Genomic DNA, 17,243 nt, shown 5'->3' with positions numbered 1-17,243 from the left:
CTCTGGGGCAACAGCACAAGAGGGACGTGGAGCTGCTGGAGCGAGGCCAGAGGAGGCCCCGGAGCTGCTGCGAGGGCTGGAGCAGCTCTGCTCTGGAGCCAGGCTGAGAGAGCTGGGCTGGGGCAGCCTGGAGAAGAGAAGGCTCCTGAAGGGGACACCTTAGAGCAGCTCCAGTGCCTAAAGGGGCTCCAGGAAAGCTGGAGAGGGGCTTTGGACAAGGGCCTGTAGGGACAGGCCAAGGGGAATGGCTTTAACCTGCCAGAGGGGAGATTGAGATGAGCTCTGAGGCAGAAGCTCTTCCCTGTGAGGGTGCTGAGGCGCTGGCACAGACTTTTCCCAGAGAAGCTGTCCTGCCCCATCCCTGGCAGTGTTCAAGGCCAGGTTGGACACAGGGGCTTGGAGCAACCTGCTCTAGTGGAAGGTGTCCCTGCCCGTGGCAGGGGGTTGGAACTGGATCAGCTTTAAGGTCCCTTCGACCCAAACCAGGCTGGGATTCTCCAATTCTATGAATGAACCCCTATTTTTGATTTGTTCATGGTGTTCATTTAAATGAAAGCAGCCACTTCTAGGAACAATGACTGAAAGAGTATTTTTGCTTATAGTGTAAGAGTTTGCTTTAGCAGAATATTGTTTGTTTGATGCTGCAATAGCAGGTGAACTGTGCCCCTTCAAGATTTTAGAGCAAACAAATCAGTAAAGCTTTAACCTAGAAAGTGAGAAGATAGATTTATTTAAAGAGATTACAGACCAAAGTCTTTAAGGGCCCTTCCAACCCAAACCATTCTGTGATTTTAAGGTATGGCAAGAGCACCTCCAAAGACTGACTCACGCAGCCACGTGAGCATGAAGCTGACAGAAGAGGTGATATTTTGATTGAACCTTTTCCATACCATTAGTGCTTGCGCTAATTACAACAGCAGCAGTGGCTCTGACGGGAGGGCTGAACACAAGTGTCACAGCTGTCAACTGCATTCAAATCCTTAAGAGTTCATCATTTTGGGGCCAGAACCACAATCCATCCAGCAAGACACATGGGCCTGCAGCTTTTCTGGGGCAGAATGCTTCAGAAAGCGAGTACAGCTGACACAGACGTTACAAAACTAAGCTGTTTGCCTGTTTCTCAGAGGGATTTAAACAGCAGGTGAGTGGGGCTGGGCTGTGGGACATGACCCTTCTTTATTTCAGCTATTTAGATGCAAATTGGCCCCCTTTCCTCCCCCTTTCAACACCATCTGTTAGCCCAGAGGTTCAGACTGTGCCTAGGGTTAGGTTTTGGGGGATGGGGATATAGATAAAGCATCTCAGTTGATGCCCCTGTTTTCTCTGGGGCACAGTTTAGGGAAGGAGGAAAAAAATCACTTTGCAATACTATTCCATTACAATAGGATTTTTTTCTCTCATTCTGCTGCACTTTTCCTCCTCACCCCCTGGATTTCCTACCCTAGAAAGCATTCCTTGTCCAGCTTTTGGCCAACAAGCAGTATTACATAGTGATGCTTGCAGCAGGTTGCTGTGGTGTTAGCATAGGGCATGAGCTGGTACTGCAGGAAGTATCAGAGATTCGAGGAATTAAAGTCTTAGATGATAATGATGGAGTCCTTCACTACAAGGTGCAGTATTTAATGTTCTTTTCGAGGCAGGGAAGCCACCTCATCTCCGTCTGACTTTCCCAATGAACAGCAGTGTGCTCTCAAGAAGTGTTGAGAGACTTGGTTCATTAAATACTTCACCCAAGGCTGTGGATTCTTCACAAAGGAAGGATTATGGGTGATGACACAGAGTACACAGTACACTTATAGGAAGCTTGAAGATGATGGAGGATTGGGAGGGGTGATGGATATGCTGCCACTCAGAGAGATATGGACAGGCTGGAGAAATTGGGCAACATCAACCTCATGAAGTTCAACAAAGGAAAACGCAGAGCCATGATGCTCATGAGGAATAACCCCAGGTACCAGCATAGACTGGGAGCCAACCAGCACAAAAGGAGCTGTGCAGAGAAAGACTTCGGAGTCTTGGTGGACATCAAGTTGACCATGAGCCTCCAAAGTGCCTTTGCAGCAAAGGTCAACAGCATCTAGGCTGCATTAAGACACTGCCATTAGGTAAAGGGAGGGGATCCCTTCTTTCTGCTCAGGGTGGTGAGACACAACTGGAGTGCTGGGCCAAGTGCTCGCCTCCCCAGTACAAGAGAGACATGGATATACTGGCCAGAGTCCAGTAAAAGGCCACAAAGATGATTAAGGGACTGGAGCATCTGATATAGAAGGAGAGGCCAAGAGGGCAGAAGGAAAAGCTCAGGGGGGTCTTATCAATGTGCATAAATACCTGATGGAGGTGTAAAGAAGATGAAACCAGGCTCCTTTTGGTGGTATCCAGCAACAGGACAAGAGGCAATAGGCACAAACTGAAATACAGGAAATTCCATTTCAATGCAAGAAGGAAGGAGGGGGAAAAAAAAGAAACACAAACCAAAACTAAAAGCTTTTTCCCTGGGAGAGGAACCAAAACACAGAACATGGAATTCCCATTCTTGGGGATGCTCAGAACCCCACTGGACATGTCCCTGGGCAAACTGTTCCAGCTGCCACCACTTTAAGGAGGGGTTGGACTCAATTATCCCTCCAATCTCACCAATTCTGCAATTACAAGGCACAAAAGGGAGGCTCTAAAGGAGAGAGCACAACATCATTCCAGCTACTTATCTGAAGCAAGCGTTTCAGTCAACAGCATCCAAGGCCCCGGTTTAGTGATGAAGACAAACGAAAAGAGGTGATAAGCGATAACCTTGAGCAGAAAATGAGTTGGAAGAGTTGGGATCCGTGCTCCAACACCCTCATTTTGAGTTTTAATGTGTGGAGTACAGCCCTGCTACTTGGGAGACGGCAAGCTCTCATCCCAGTCCTCACACAGACCTCTTGTGATGTCGGTGGCACAAGAGCAGGGAGAAAAGTGGGAGTAGTGTTTGCTCTGCATTCCTCCAACCAGTCAATCACCTCTTTAAAGGGGAGTCAATTCAGGTAGTTAAAGAGCACACACAGCATGAATAAAACCCCCTCCAGGCGCTTCTGCAGCTTCAGTTACTGCAGGAAACACATATTCAGTTAAAAAATAAAGGAAAAAGAGAACTACATATGCCACCCTGATGAGAAACTCAATGGCAGAGGGTAAAGGGGGCATGGAGGGACGTGAAAACCCTTCTTCCCCCTTGGAGGGCAGAGGATGGGACAGATGACTCCCTGGCTTGGAGTATGACTAGGCAGAGACCCCCTAAGGGGAGGCAGAGAAGGAAGAAAAGAGAGTGTGGGCTTCAAAGCCTCTACTGCAGCTGAAGGAGTCCTTAGGCTGCCCTTGCACAACATCCAAGGCTGACACCAAGGTGGGTTCAGGGAGACACTAATGATGATGCTCCACTGAGGTGAAGGGAAGGAGCTCTTACTTCTGCTCTTACTTTGCTTACATCCCTGCCACACAAGGTTAGCAACACAGTGTTTTAGAAAGGCTTTGGAGCTTTCCTCTTCTTTACTGTTGGGATATTGGTTTGGGGTTTGAGTGTTGCTAATACAAACACAACCTTTTCCTCTTTCTTGCACAGACAGAAAAGGCCAGAACAACCTATGACCACAACTATTTGGTGACAGGAACTGCAGGTACCTACTTCCAAACTATTAACTTCTAAAGTACATGCAATTGAGCATCCCTGACTGGAGAGCAACATTCTGACAAAAGTTGCAGCATTTCATAGAAACATTTCCCTAAAAAAGAACATTAAAATCAAGGCCAGGTTGGACACAGGGGCTTGGAGCAACCTGCTCTAGTGGGAAGTGTCCCTGCCCATGGCAGGGGGTTGGGACTGGATGAGCTTTAAGGTCCCTTCCAAGCCAAACCACTCTGTGATTTATAAATTATCTGAACAATGTTTCAACACATTTGTGCTGCTATTTTGAAAGAATTTAAAGTGTTCATTTTAATATAAACGTGGGGATATGTTCTCCACTGATGCAAAGTAGAGTTTTCAGAACATCGGTGTTTCCCCCACATAACGAGTGTCACTGTTATGCACTGCTCTAAATCACCAGCTAAGTTCTGTTTCCAGATCTCTGGCATTTCACCAGCATTACTGAGAATCTAAAGAACAGTTACTGGAAGTGTTTCTATTTAACCATCTTCTTGTTCACAAATCCAAGTGCATCTGTAAGGTTTAAGGCTGCGATCCTGCAGTTTGATCTGTAATACAAGATACAGGCACTGAATCTCAGCCTCCTTGGCTTTATAAAGATGGAAAGGTCATGTGTGACAGGTAAGGGGTACTTGGCCTTCATGCCAGCAAGCCACCCACTGAAAACAGTGGGAGTTTGGCTGAATTAGGATTCCAGGATCCATCCCATAATGCCCTGTAACACTTCCCACACAATACTACCTGACAGCTCCTGGAAACTGGCTAAATGTGAAGGACACGCCAACAGCATCCGAGGTGAGGCTTCCAAGGGTGCATTGTGTAACAACTGAAATCAACCTACATGTGTCTGCATATGCACATATCCTCCCCATCCCACGTTAACAGGGTTAGAGCATGCTGGTTTTACAAGAACAGTGGTTAAAAACACATCTCCCAAAGCAACTCAGTGCCAAACACAGACTTTCCAAAGTAAAAAGCCCACAAAGCAGTTGTACACCCAAGACATCACATCACTTGTGCAATAATCCTCTCACTTTGGTTCCCTGCTGTTATTAGTGATTGGATAAGTAACAGCGACAACAGGCAGATGCTTTTCTAGAGCCTCCTTCCAGCACCAAATTGACATCTTCTCCCACAGACACCTCCAGACCAGCCCTACAATAACTGCTGCCACCCCCAGTGTGACCTGGGACAAGGTGGATGGGTTTGCAGCCAGGAAGCATCGAGGTCTGAGAGCCAACTGCTGCCCACACGGTGCCTTTGTGTACAGATCTAACACCAGGGATGCTCAGGAAACCAGTGTGCTGCTGGTTGATGGTCTTTGTCATTCCCGTTCCACATTCTCTCTGCCTCCATCCCTGGCAGGCCAGGTTGGATGGGACTTGGAACAACTTGATCTAGTGGAAGTGTCCCTGCCCGTGGCAGGGGGTTGGAACTGGAGGAGCTTTAAGGTCCCTTCCAAACTGAACCATTCTATGGTTCTATGATTCTTACCTGGTCAATATTTGCTTAGTTAAATGCATGCCAGAGTTGAACATTTCCCCTGAGGGAAACATGGCTAAGAGCCCTATTCAACCCAACCTGCCCTTTATCCTATAGGGAGCCAAGTAACAGCCAGTTCATGTATTCCATGAGCCAAGGACTTCCTACAGTATCCCTGCTCTAAACGGGGAGCCTGGAGCCTGCCCAAACATAAGCCACCAATTTCACTGACAAAAGCATGCGGTCTGTGGGATCCACATCTTAAATAGATCCATCTTAGACAGATCCTGCATTTAGATCCCTGGAGGAAGCAGAGGCTTGTACATAACAGGATCAACGCCTACAGCGCAAGTTAAATTGTACCCCTGTAAATCAGACTGGTTTGGGTTGAAGGGACCTTAAAGCTGATCCAGTCCCAACCCCCTGCCACGGGCAGGGACACCTTCCACTAGAGCAGGTTGCTCCAAGCCCCTGTGTCCAACCTGGCCTTGAACACTGCCAGGGATGGGGCAGCCACAGCTTCTCTGGGAAAAGTCTGTGCCAGCGCCTCAGCACCCTCACAGGGAAGAGCTGCTGCCTCAGAGCTCATCTCAATCTCCCCTCTGGCAGGTTAAAGCCATTCCCCTTGGCCTGTCCCTACAGGCCCTTGTCCAAAGCCCCTCTCCAGGTTTCCTGGAGCCCCTTTAGGCACTGGAGCTGCTCTAAGGTCTCCCCTTCAGGAGCCTTCTCTTCTCCAGGCTGAAGTTGAACTGCTCCTGCTTGGAGCAAGGTTTTATCCTCCAAACAGACAGCAGTATCTCGGCTAACACAGGAATTGTCCTGTAATTATCACACAGGCTTTATAGTCAACAAAACAAAAGGGACCTTTGACTTCAAAAGCAATTCTGAAGGCGAAAGCAGCGGAAAGCTTTTCAAATGATGACTGTGAAAGAATAAAGAAGACTGTGCATTTATATTGGTCACTGACAATGTGCCTGAGGCTGGTCATGGGAGACCAGGGTTCATAGGCCACACCAAAACCAGTTTTATTTTCACAGAGGGAATTCAATTGTCAACTACTCCGAAGAGCCCCAAATGAGAAGGTAGGTTGGCAAAACAGAGCCAGACACCCAACTCACTCCACAGCCTAGACCAAACCTTAGTTCTCCGGAGCTTTTTATTTTCCCTTCCACTTCCACAGTTAAATTTGGGATGGTACCAGTTCCCCTCTCCCAAATGGAAAACCCTCTGAGAGCAAACCAGATATCACAGCTTTCTAACACCATCACAGACCATGCTGCCAGAGCGTGCTGCTCACGTGTGAGTGTTCAGGGCATCCACAGCACAGCCCTGGGATCAGAGCAGAGCTACAGTTGGACGTTCTCCAGGGGTATTTTAGGAGAACAGAATCAAATTGCCCCACAACATCACTTCCAAGTTTCAGTCTAATGTTACAGCAATTTGCTCGACACGTTTTATTGCAGAGGACAGACTGATGGGGTGTTATTAATGTGTCCAAGTTCCCTAATGGCAGCATTCATATCTTTGGTAAGGGACGGGATTCCTTCTCCATCAAGTTCTGCTTTTGATAACAGAAAGCATTACAAATTCTTTGTGCAGCCTGGAAAAGAGATATGGAGAAGCTGAGTTTAAGGCAGGCAGTGAGAAAGATGCAAAGCAGTATTCTTAAGTGACCTTCTCCATCCCAAGATCCAGAGATTCAGAGCTGAGGATGTTTGGTCCTCTGGTTTCTCTTCCAGGAGTCCATTCAGAAAACCAGGCTGTAAGCCATTTGCTGAGTATGTGGTGGTTGCATTACCTGATGCTTTCAATTCCTGCAGCCCACAGAGAGCCACATCCTCTGGGGAACAAGATTTCCCTGCCTTCAATCACACAATATTTAAGAGAGGTCAAATTCTGACCCCTTTTGAAAAGGCTGCCCAGAAAAATGTGTGCAAGGTGAGCACATTTCTATGCTCCTGTCATTAAATCACCATCCACCCAACTCTTGCCCAGTGCACCTCTCATTTCCAAGCTTTGCAGGCATCTCACAGCACCACGCAGAATACACTCAGATGATTTGAGGGCATCAATACACATTTGGACCATCTGTTAAACCCACAAAGCATCCACTATCAGAAGATCCATACAGACTCGAGAGTCATCATTGAATGGTTTGTGTTGGAAGGGACCTTAAAGCTCATCCAGCTCCAACCCCCTGCCACGGGCAGGGACACCTTCCACTAGAGCAGGTTGCTCCAAGCCCCTGTGTCCAACCTGGCCTTGAACACTGCCAGGGATGGGGCAGCCACAGCTTCTCTGGGCACCCTGTGCCAGCGCCTCAGCACCCTCACAGGGAAGAGCTTCTGCCTCAGAGCTCATCTCAATCTCCCCTCGGGCAGGTTAAAGCCATTCCCCTTGTCCTGTCCCTACAGGCCCTTGTCCAAAGCCCCTCTCCAGGTTTCCTGGAGCCCCTTTAGGCACTGGAGCTGCTCTAAGGTGTCCCTTCAGGAGCCTTCTCTTCTCCAGGCTGCCCCAGCCCAGCTCTCCCAGCATGGCTCCAGAGCAGAGCTGCTCCAGCCCTCGCAGCAGCTCCGGGGCCTCCTCTGGCCTCGCCCCAGCAGCTCCACGTCCCTCTTGTGCTGTTGCCCCAGAGCTGGATCAGGGCTGCAGGGGGGGGCTCCCCAGAGCGCAGCAGAGGGGCAGGATCCCCTCCCTGACCTGCTGCTCATGCTCTGGGGGTGCAGCCCAGCACACGGGGGGGTTCTGGGCTCAAGCACACATTGAAGCCGGGTCATGGGGAGCTTCTCCTCACCCAACACCCCCAAGTCCTTCTCCTCAGGGCTGTTCTCACTCACTTCTCTGCCCAACCTGTAGCTGTACCTGGGATTTCAACAGAAGTTCAAGCACGGCCCCAGTTTCCTCTACAAACAAAAGTCTTCAGTGCAACACTTCATGCCCTGAAAGCCACACAAAGCCTTGAGTCACTCACTGGGTCCCGATCCAGCTGATTCTAAGAATCTGTATGCACGTTGCTTACCCCGAAATTAACCTACTGCCTTGCAAAGTGTTGCTTAATTTAGGAGAGTGATTACTTCCAGCACCTGCTGCTAGTCTCGCGGCCTGCAATACACCAGCTTCTCCCGAATGAATGCTAAGTCTTCTAAAATTATTTACAGAAGGAATTAAGGAAAGAACTAAAAATAAGAGTGCTAAATGTGGAACAGAACCATCAGCTGGCTCAGCAGCACCAGCTGAAACTCTCATTTCCAAAGCAAATAGCACGAGTTAAGGCTGGCTGAGTTGAAATCACAGAAAGTCCTCATGGCAGACTTGTATCCTCAGACAGGCATAACAGAGAACCATAGAATGGTTTGGGTTGGAAAGGACCTTAAGATCATCTAGTTCCAACTCCCTGCCATGGGCAGCATCACCTCGCACTAGATGATGTTGCCCAAGGCTCTGTCCAACCTGGCCTTGAACACTGCCAGGGATGGAGCATTCACACACTAAGTTGTACATGTGCGTGACACCACCACCTCAGGAGAAGCTCCACACAGCAGGAGAACCTTTGCAACAGAGGTCTCCTGGCTTTAAGGACACATTAAAGAGAAGCTGTGGCTGCCCCATCCCTGGTAGAGGGGAGGGTCCATCTGACCATGAGGAAAACCTTCTTTACTCTGAGGGTGACCACACACTGGCACAGGTTGCCCAGAGAGGTTGTGGAGTCTCCATCCTTGGAGATACTCAAAAAGCTGTACGGACACCACCATGGACAACTGGCTTTAGCTGGCCCGACTTGAGCACAGGAGGTTGGACCAGATGATCTGCAGAGGCCTCTTCCAACCTCAACCAGTCTGTGCTTCTGTGAAGATACATACCTAAAGGTGTGCAGGCATCAAGAAGAACCCTTCCAATGGTTTCAAAAGGCAGTGCAAACCTTTACCTGACTACTGAATGCATAGTTTTATCCTGGTTTATTTCCAGGGGAAGGAAATGTTCAGGATTAAACACGGATCCCTTCACCACATACAGGTCTGTCTCAGAGAAGAGCTGGCCCACTCACTTGTGTGCACAGAAGCTGGAAGCAATTCAGATTTGGGGGTTTATTTCTATTCCTAATCCAGACAGAGGTTGTTTGTAAAAACTCAGCTGGGATGTTAAAACCTCCCTCGTATATTCAGAAGGACTTTTTCAGCAGCTTGAGAACATGTAACAGGCTACGCCTGCTTCCTCCCCTGACCCATATATATCAAACTATAAAAGCTGCAAGCAGCCTATACACAAAGGTTTGCTTTTTAGGAGGCGGAACAAAGAACATGACATTCCTGTCTGAGTGCAACAAAAACAGTTTGAACAAGGTTTCAAAAGGTCACCATCATTACAGCCTCCCAGAGCTAGAAGCACCCAGTCACAATTCAAGCTTCACAGCTCATCTCTTTCAAGCCCAAAAGCTTAGCTGAGTTGGCAGGTCTTTTGGGGACACTAAAGTGTACCTAAGGGCCTCAGCTCCAGACACTGGCTGCCTATGAAGCTGAAGAAAACAGAGTAAAACTCAAAGCACTGAGGTTTAGGAGATCTGTATGGACAAAATCTCCCTTCACTCACAGCTTTACAGCTGAGCAGCACCCCAGAAAGCATCATGCTTTATATTGCTCCTTAGGATGTTCTTATTTGTTTGTTTATGGTTTATGTACACACAAAATCACGAACTGGTTTGGGTTGGAAGGAACCTTAAAGCTCATCTGGTTCCAACCCCCTGCTCAGCACCCTCACAGCGAATGGAAGCACCTGCTTATCTGTGGAGCTTTCAGAAAGAACCAACTATCTGATGTTTCTCTGCATCTGAATTAAAGACTTGGAATAAAGAAAAAGCCTGAAATGGTTTTGGAAGGGAAAATGAGCAAGGGTTTCTGCAGAAAAGGATAATACTCCACACACACACACAAACCCAAGTCTTTCTGCCTACGCCAGAGGTTCATAAAGTTTCAGGCTCTTTTTTCTCAATTTTAAGGAATTCACAGCAAAGCATCCCTCCATAAAACACTACTCAGTGACGAAATGTTACTAATGAGGGCGAAGGAATAACTCCTGATGGGTAACATGGAATACCCGAAAGTGCACAACAGCTTCACTATCCACCTATGAACTGAGGACATGGTTCAAGTGAGGTGAGAAAGGACACAGGAGTTTACAGCAGAGGAGAAACACAATGTGGGTTTCCAGACTCCTGTCCTGCTCTGGTTCTGGGTTTTCTGTTTCTACCCTCCCACCGCTGGGTCATGGGGAGCTTAAAGCGATGCTCTCTTCAGCCGCTGTAAACAAGCAGCAGATGCTAAGGACAAGCCAGGTTTGACTCATAAAATTCATTAGCATCTTTAAAGAGCTTGTGGTTTGTTTTTCATATTTCTCTTTAGGCACAGCGAAAGAGATTCTCTTTTATTTACATGCTCTGCTGCCAGTAGCGTAACAATTGAGTTTTAACACCTTTATCACTTCTTTCTTCTTAGAATCACAGACTGGTTTTGGTTGGAAGGGACCTTAAAGCTCCTCCAGTTCCAACCCCCTGCCACAGGCAGGGACACCTTCCACTAGAGCAGGTTGCTCCAAGCCCCTGTGTCCAACCTGGCCTTGAACACTGCCAGGGATGGGGCAGCCACAGCTTCATCTTCTTAAGAGAAACTAAAACAACAAAATACCTCCTGGTTTTCCCTCCTTAAATGTACAGAAACATTTTATTCAGCTTCTCCCTGAGGTTTTATAACCCAAAGAAAACTTTAGTTGACAATGTTTTAAAAAGCAAACCAAGAACTACACAACCACCTCTAAAAGGTTTGTTCCTGACTTCCAGTGTGATTTGTTTTCATTGTCAAAGAGTCAGAGACTCACCATGACCCAATCCCACTGGCACCACCACAACATCTGAAGCAACTTGACTGGATGGTGGGGACTTTGTTGGCAACAGGCACTCCTGCTCCAAGGAGATGGGTGAACAGAGTGCTCAAAACTAATACCCTGACACTGGGCATAGTGGAAGAAGTCGTCTGAGTCAACATCAAGTCACAGCTGAAAGAGCTTGGAAGCAGATTCACATCCCATTCAGCTATTCATCAGGCACTGTAGCAATAGGACAAGGGGGAACGGGTTTAAACTGAAACAGGAGAAGTTCGGGCTAGATATAAGGAAGAAGTTCTTTACCGTGAGGGTGGTGAGGCCCTGGAACGGGCTGCCCAAAGAAGTGATAAATGCTCCATCCCTGGCAGTGTTCAAGGCCAGGTTGGACAGAGCCTTGGGTGACATGGTCTAGTGCGAGATGCCCCTGACCATGGCAGGGGGTTGGAACTGGATGATCTTAAGGTCCTTTCCAACCCAAACCATTCTGTGATTCTATGATTCTATTCCCACTCCATAGACAACAACCTCAGGCAGAGCTGCAGCCACCACCCCTGTATCTCGCCAGAACCCCAAATTAGTTGTCCCAAAATAAAGCTGTGAGGAGGCAATCCCTCTGCATTAGCTCAACCTCTGGATGTCAGCCAGCCTGGAGCAAGTCCCACAGGTAGAGAGAACCAAAGAGAGATCCCAATCAGGCCTCTCATCGGTGAGGCAACCAATGACTCTTCATCAGTCCCTCGGGGCTGTTTTCACTCTCTCATGAGAACCTGGGATATAGTTATGTAAAACAGATTCCTCACCCGTAATTAAAACGAGGTTCACATGCACACCCTGCTGAAGGCAGCATTAAAAGAATCACTTCTATGAGGGATAAGTCAGTTATAATTAAAGCAACCAACCACCTGAGCATGCACACACGGGAGTGTCCAACACTTGCCAGCAGCCTGGATAATCACTTCCTCTGGAAACCTGCAGGAGAGAGCCCTGGGGAAAGGATGGGTCATGCAGACTGTCTTGCAAAGGGATCTGCCCTGCACGGAGGAGCGCTGCAAAGCCCATCACCAAATTCCACCTATTCCAATGCCACAAGCACCAGTTCTCCACGGCACTAGCAGGCTCCTTCATAGAATCGAGGCCCTTGTCCAAAGCCCCTCTCCAGGTTTCTTGTACACTCTTTAGGCACCGAGAGCTGCTTTTATCTATTTGAAAATCAAAGTCCAGGTTGTTTTATCAAAAGATTCCTTGATGTGAGGGGAACATCCTCAGCACAGGATGCGATGGATGCTGCAGATTCACCTACGCTGACTTTATCATTTCAGCTCGCCCATGTTCCTCCCCTCCTGCCAAAAAGAAGAGTCCCATTTTAGCTTCTCCTTGGATCACAGCCCATCTCCCTGACCCTTTTAGCTGCCCTTCTGCAATGCCACTGTGACCTTCTGGCAATGTGGAGACCAGAACTGCACGTCACGCACAAAATACAGGTGCATCAAGCATTTATACCGAAGCAAAATGATACTGATCATCCCTTTCCTGACGATAATGGTGGCTTTTTTCGTTGCTGCTGCAGCAATGTTTCGCTCTCCATCCTGAAAAGTTAAATCAACCCCAATTTTTTTACTTCTTAATATTCATGCAGCATCCAAACTATAAAATAACCTCTCGTCCAAACTTGTAGGAGCTTAAGATATAGACAGAATTTTTGTGAAAATCCAAATAGATTCCACCCTTTCTTAGTGACACCCCACAGAACATCATGGGCTGGGGCAGCAGGATTTTCATGTTCCGATGCCACACTGACCCCTTCCCAACAGTTAACATTTAGCTGTGTATTCAGAGATCCCTATTACAGAGCTTCCCACTCCTAATCTCTGGTGTGCTGCTCCCAGGATCCCCTCTGGAGCCCTTTTTATAGATGGGAATTACATTGGCAACTGCCCAGTCCTCCGGCACAGCGGGTGTCTGTAGTGACAAACGATACAGCTTGGCCAGCAGCTCCGCAGCTTCACATTCAAGTTCCTCAGGACTCTTGGTTGAACACCATCCAGCTCTGGTGACTTACTAATATATATATTTATTAATATCTAACTTACTTATGTGGTCTAATTTTTCCTTTTTTATTGATCTCAAATTAGTTCCTTTGATCTACTGGCTACAAAAATTGTCCTTGTGTCCCCAGTACCTTCAGCAGTTAAGACATGATGTTCTCTGCTCTGGCTTTATCAACCGTAAGTAATATTTCAATACCTTTGTATCAAGCACTCCACAACATACCCTAATCCTAATGGAGTATATCCTAATGTATGTAATACTTATGATCTAATGGATATAAAAAGCAAAGTCCTAACATCCAGCACAGGAAAATGAAGAACTCCAGAACCCGCCCGTGTGCTGGGGGCATCCCCAGAGCGTGAGCAGCAGGTCAGGGAGGGGATCCTGCCCCTCTGCTGCGCTCTGGGGAGACCCCCCCTGCAGCCCTGATCCAGCTCTGGGGCAACAGCACAAGAGGGACGTGGAGCTGCTGGAGCGAGGCCAGAGGAGGCCCCGGAGCTGCTGCGAGGGCTGGAGCAGCTCTGCTCTGGAGCCAGGCTGAGAGAGCTGGGCTGGGGCAGCCTGGAGAAGAGAAGGCTCCTGAAGGGGAGACCTTAGAGCAGCTCCAGTGCCTAAAGGGGCTCCAGGAAACCTGGAGAGGGGCTTTGGACAAGGGCTTGGAGGGACAGGCCAAGGGGAATGGCTTTAACCTGCCAGAGGGGAGATTGAGATGAGCTCTGAGGCAGAAGCTCTTCCCTGTGAGGGTGCTGAGGCGCTGGCACAGGGTGCCCAGAGAAGCTGTGGCTGCCCCATCCCTGGCAGGGTTCAAGGCCAGGTTGGACACAGGGGCTTGGAGCAACCTGCTCTAGTGGAAGGTGTCCCTGCCCATGGCAGGGGGTTGGAACTGGAGGAGCTTAAAGGTCCCTTCAACCCAAACCAGTCTGGGATTCTATCTCAGAAGAGCAGTCCCAAGACAGACCGTTTCACCTACCTGCTGTCCCTGCTCTCCCCCTCACAGCAACCTGCACCCCGCATGGCTGTCCCGTCCTTTCCTTCCTGGTTTAGTCTTTAGATACCACAAGGAGATCAGTGAGATTAAACTGTGTCACCATGGCAGCCAGCTCCACTTTAACACAGGGTGGAGATCCAAGCACTAACAATACAAGTTTGGGACTGGAGCTATCGGGGCCTGAAGCAGGGTTTCAGCCTGGGCTCCTCCTGACGTGGCACACATGGAAAGTACCTTTTGTGCAGCGTGATGACACTGACAGACACCAGGTTAATCCGAGGTACAAACATCTACAGATTGAAACGTTTCGCCCTGACCGAAGTACCAAAGCAGGCACCTTCTTTGCTGCCACACAAAGTGCTTCTGTTCCTCACCAGCAACATCCCTGTAACACTCCAGTTCAATGTTCCTTTCACACAAGGCTGTGTGTGAAACTACCTGCCTGCTCAGGCACTCACAGAGCAGAGACTCAAACAGTTTCCTTTTTCCCCACCCTCCATTCCTTGGCATTTATACCCTTCAGAAGCCCATAAACAGGCCTGCCCTCCTTGGTTAATAAAAGTACATAAGCATAGAGCTCTTTCATCTCCGTTCTGCATCAATCCCTCCAGCCCCAAAGTCAGTTCTGTTGCTTTCCTCCTATTTGCTCCTGTTTATCTGCTGGAAAGTAACAAGGATCAAAGGCAGCAAAAGCCCAAATCCCCCCAGCCCTCAACCCCTCACGCTGATGAGCAACATCAGACCCAATTGTCAGAAAGATATTTAAGAGGTTTTAAAAATACCTTACCATCTTAGGTGCCAAATCCCAACAGTTTCCGAGGGAATCGAGCTCCCACGCGCTCGCTGGATTCCCACTAGATGCCTACCCACATCTTTCAGTCTGTAACCACATGAAACACTACTTTTGTTCTCGAGGTTAGGCCCTCCCAAGCGCTGCTAAGACAGTCACTGACTGTTCCCACTGAAACCCATGGGCTACTGAGAGAGTTATGGCCCCAGGTTAGGGAAAAAAATGAGGAAAGAAGGAAAATAAACCTACAGTTTTATTTTGTTCCTTCATGCCCAGCAGATCTTTCTGAATACCTGCTGCACGGGTCCTGACAACATGAAAGGATCTCATCTTGTTTTCATCTTGGCTATGAATTTGGAGCCACAAATGTTGCCCAAGTCTTTCTGTATGTATTCCAGGGTATTCAGAGATAAAGCAACATGATGTTATACCCAAGGGACGTTTGACAAGGGCCTGTAGGGACAGGACAAGGGGAATGGCTTTAACCTGCCAGAGGGGAGATTGAGATGAGCTCTTAGGCAGAAGTTCTTCCCTGTGAGGGTGCTGAGGCGCTGGCACAGGGTGCCCAGAGAAGCTGTGGCTGCCCCATCCCTGGCAGTGTTCAAGGCCAGGTTGGACACAGGGGCTTGGAGCAACCTGCTCTAGTGGAAGGTGTCCCTGCCCGTGGCAGGGGGTTGGAATTGGATGAGCTTTAAGGACCCTTCCAACCCAAACCAGGCTGGGATTCTATAATATTCTGCCAGGCTCTGTCTCCCAAATACATTTATTAAAGACAGAGAACTAGTTAGAGAGGAGTCAAAAATCACACGAGGACTTCCAGATACGGAGCATAAGCAGGTCCAGCAGGAGCTGATGGGGCAGATGCTAGAGGTGCACAGAGTTTGGGGACAGAGGAAGGTAAGAACAACATAACCAAACTAAAAAGCTCTTTACAGCAGGTACCACAATGCCAGACAGATCTTTCAAGAGTAAAAAGGCACTTACTTGTGAGCTAATCCTGAGTGGCCACCAGATGTCTTACGGTCTTTACACCCAGGTTCCAAACCTACCGACAGCTCTAGGATCTTTAATACTACACCACAGCTATGTTCACTTCAATTGCTCTGTTAAGGTTTCTGCCAGGTCACCTCCCAGCCAAGTGCTGAAAGGGAGAAGCACCCTTGCCTTTGGATGGCTGCGTGCCACGATGAGCTCAGCTCTGTCAAGCTTCATCCCCTGATCCTCCAAAACACCCCAAATGAGAAGCACGGTCCCAGCAGGTGGAGAGAGAACCTCTCATCCTTTCATCACACATTTAGTCTCCAAGAAAATGCAAGTTCAGAATCACACTTTTAACAGTAATTTTGAGTTGACCACATCAAAAGGAAAACAGTTGCCAAGAGCCACATCCCTGCTTTATAGTCTTGTGATGGGGGGGACTGGTTTGGGGGAAGAAAACAAAACACAAGGTTCTCATCTGTTAGTCGAGAAGAATGCAAAGTCACCCGCAGGCTCTTTCCATCTAAATTTGTAGTTAGTTCATTAGGAATGCAGGATCAGAGCCCTCCCAGAGAGGTCAAACAGGCTTGATGCTGAAACTAGCACAGGTTACGCTTTATATAGAAACCTTTCACTGCTCACCCTGTGAAAGCTAAAACAACGCTCACAAGAGCCCCACCACAGAAGGGAAGCGTGTGAATTCATGAGAAAGGAAGACAGACCACAGAGATCCCACATGCTCATCCCGCTGGATTTCTGAGGATTTACCTATAGCTACAGGAAGCGCAGATGGAACAGAACCTCACGTCTTCAAAAGCAAACCCAACCACACCACACGTCGGATGAGATCACCTTGTTGAAGTCACTGCTCCTCCAGACTGAGCCAAAAGAAGAGGGTGGGATCCAAAGAGCAACTGAACACAGTCAGGTACACAAGGCATCTGCTGTAATGCTCAACTTAAGCTTGATGACAGAAGCAGGTCTGATGTTAAGAGCAGAAAGTCACTTACTGCTCAGGTGAGCTGCTTCTAATCTCCGTGCCCATCACCTCCTGAAGTGCACACTTCTGCATTTAATGCTGCCACATGTCAGCGTGTGATGAAATGGTTTTGAAGCGAACAGAAGAAGCCCACACAAGCCCTGCTGGTGGCATTTGGACTAGATCCCAGGATGAGTAAGTATTGGATCAGAAGGCAGGAAGGGCTCTTGCAGGATGTACCTAGTTTTGGAAAGGACTGGCTCTCAAAAAAAGCAAGGAGCATCTAAAATAAAATTGATGATGTGAATTAAGCAAAAAACAAATCCATGATGCTGATGATCCGCTGGTGAGCTGCAGGAGGCCAAGGAAGTCAAGCTGAGATCATTTCAACGTTGGCATTTGTTTAAAGTAGCCAATACTTTTA

General features: G+C 48.2%; 1 protein-coding gene across 9 annotated transcripts in view; it reads right to left on the bottom strand.

Annotated features, from left to right (window-relative positions):
• Positions 1-17,243, bottom strand: part of PAK1 (p21 (RAC1) activated kinase 1) — a 69,449-nt gene that overhangs the window by 42,605 nt on the left and 9,601 nt on the right. For 5 of the 9 annotated variants that reach the window (XM_030477263.1, XM_030477267.1, XM_030477262.1 and 2 more), the window contains one exon: positions 2,329-2,407. The exons of 3 other annotated variants lie outside the window; for them this stretch is intronic. The gene's annotated coding sequence lies outside the window, so the exon portion shown is untranslated. Of the gene's footprint in view, positions 1-2,328; positions 2,408-9,931; positions 9,945-17,243 lie in introns of those variants that run through there. One more of the 9 variants, XM_030477271.1, reaches the window with a different exon arrangement.

Source organism: Strigops habroptila, chromosome 2, assembly GCF_004027225.2.
Source record: "Strigops habroptila isolate Jane chromosome 2, bStrHab1.2.pri, whole genome shotgun sequence".
Taxonomy (NCBI): Eukaryota; Metazoa; Chordata; class Aves; order Psittaciformes; family Psittacidae; genus Strigops; species Strigops habroptila.
This window is presented reverse-complemented; position numbering and strand designations above follow the sequence as displayed.